The sequence below is a fragment of the Sapajus apella genome, unplaced genomic scaffold, assembly GCF_009761245.1.
Source record: "Sapajus apella isolate SASKATOON/1434 unplaced genomic scaffold, GSC_monkey_1.0 scaffold56, whole genome shotgun sequence".
Lineage (NCBI taxonomy): Eukaryota > Metazoa > Chordata > Mammalia > Primates > Cebidae > Sapajus > Sapajus apella.
The window spans coordinates 96,004-98,517 of record NW_022436996.1 but is presented as its reverse complement, the minus strand read 5'-3'; the positions used below and the strand labels follow the sequence as shown (position 1 = coordinate 98,517).

At 42.1% G+C, this 2,514-nt stretch overlaps 1 pseudogene; it reads left to right on the top strand.

The window, feature by feature from the left end:
* Nucleotides 1–547: 547 nt before the first annotated feature.
* On the top strand, nucleotides 548–1,200 carry LOC116528060 (annotated as a pseudogene).
* Nucleotides 1,201–2,514: the final 1,314 nt, after the last annotated feature.

Genomic DNA, 2,514 nt, shown 5'->3' with positions numbered 1-2,514 from the left:
TCACCTGCATCCAGTTCCAACTTCTCCAGGCCTTGCTAAATGTCTCTAATTTCTTAGCAGAACATCTCAGCTCTGCTCAGGCCTCTACCCCCACGTCGCTACACTTCAAAACCATTGGAGACATACCCCCAAGGAAACATAAACAGTATTTCATAGTCATATATGCTGAAAATATGTCTCCAATGGACCACATGAGACATTTAGGCATCAAAAACAAATGTACTGTGACCAAAAAAAAAAAAAACTCAGTGTTATTAAAATATTTTTTTGGTTAATTACACATAGCCAAACAAAAACTTACATTTATCTAACTTACTCTATGCCAGAAAAGCTGAAGTCCCTTCAGAAGCATTAACTTACTGGTTTTGAAGTGTAGCGAGTCCTGGGTCTAGCAGAGCCCTCAGTGAGTTGATGCAGTTGGCAGATGCTCAGTTTGATGTGTCACTACAACAGTGAGAAAGGAGAATTTGGAGGTTTTGGTTACCATCTTTACAGGTCATACAGCAGTAGTAGAGGCTTCCTGGCATCTGCTCCATGAGTCTCTGTTTGGGTCAGTTGCTGATGATCAGAAAGTTATGATTTGGGATACTCTTTCAAACAATACTTCCAAACCAAGATACTCAGTTGATGCTCACACTGCTGAGGTGAACTGCCTCTTTTTCAATCCTTATAGTGAGTTCATTCTTGCCATAGGATCAGCTGACAAGACTGTTGCCTTGTGAGATCTCAGAAATCTGAAACTTAAGTTGCATACCTTTGAATCACATGGGGATGAAATATTCCAGGTTCAGTGGTCACCTCACAATGAGACTGTTTTGGCTTCCAGTGGTACTGATTGCAGACTGAATGTCTGGGATTTAAGTAAAATTGGAGAAAAACAATCCCCAGAAGATTCAGAAGATGGGCCACCAGAGCTGCTGTTTATTTATGGTGGTCACGCTGCCAAGATATCTGATTTCTCCTGGAATCCCAATGAGCTTTGGATGATTTGTTCTGTATCAGAGGACAATATTATGCAAGTGTGGCAAATGGCAGAGAACATTTATAACAATGAAGACCCTGAAGGAAACGTGGATCTGGAAGGACAAGGGTCCTAAATATGTATGTCTTTACTTGTTGTGATTTTAGACTCCCTTTTTTTCTTCTCAACCCTGAGAGTGATTTAACACTGGTTTTGAGACACAGTCTTTGTTCAGCTATCCGTCTATATAATAGGTACCACCAATAATGCTGTTAACCCAAACAGTGGGTGTTTTCTAAATATTAATGGTAGCAGAGGGTTGGGGGGGGACTTGATTCAGCAAAAACACAGACTTACATTGAAATTTTCTTCAGGAATTTTCTAGTAACAAACCCAGGTCTAAAGTAGCTACAGAAAGGGGAATATTATGTGTGATTCTTTTTCTTTTTTTTTTAATTGTACTTTAGATTCTGGGGTACATGGGCAGATTATGCAAGATTGTTGCATAGGTACATTCATGGCAAGGTAGTTTGCTGTCACCATCCCCCCATCACCTATACCTGACATTTCTGCCCGCGTTATCCCTCCCCCACCCTCCCTCCCACTATTCCTCCCATAGCCCCCCCAACAGACCCCAGTGTGTGATGCTCCCCTCTCTGTGTCCAAGTATTCTCATTGTTCAACACCTGCCTGTGAGTGAGAACATGCGGTGTTTGATTTTCTGTTCTTGTGTCAGTTTGCTGAGAATGAAGGTTTCCAGGTTCAGCCATGTCCCTACAAAGGACATGAACTCATCTTTTTTATGGCTGCATAGTATTCCATGGTGTATATGTGCCACATTTTCTTTGTTCAGTCTATCACTGATAGTCATTTGGGTTGGTTCCAGGTCTTTGCTATTGTAAACAGTGCTGCAAAGAACATGCATGTGCACATGTCTTTATAATAGAATGATTTACAGCCCTTTGGGTATATACCCAGTAATGGGATTGCTGGGTCAAATGGAATTTCTATTTCTAGGTCCTTGAGGAATTGCCACACTGTCTTCCACAGTGGTTGAACTAATTTACACTCCCATCAATAGTGTAAAAGTGTTCCTATTTCTTCACATCCTCTCCAGCATCTGTTGTCTCCAGATTTTTTTTTTTTTTTGAGACAAAGTCTTGCTCTGTCACCAGGCACCAGGCTGGAGTGCAGTGGCACAATCTTTGCTAACTGCAACCTCTGCTTCCTGGGTTCAAGCAATTCTCCTGCCTCAGCCTCCCGAGTAGCTGGGACTACAGGCATGCACCACCATGCCTAGCTAATTTTTGTATTTTAGTAGAGATGGGGTTTCACTATGTTGGCCAGGATGGTCTCAATCTCTTGACCTCATGCTCTGCCTGCCTCAGCCTCCCAAAGTGCTGGGATTACAGGCGTGAGCCACTGTGCCTGGCCTGTCTCCAGATTTTTTAAAGATCACCATTCTAACTGGCGTGAGATGGTATCTCAATGTGGTTTTGATTTGCATTTCTCTAATGACCAGTGATGATGAGCAATTTTTCATATGTTTGTTG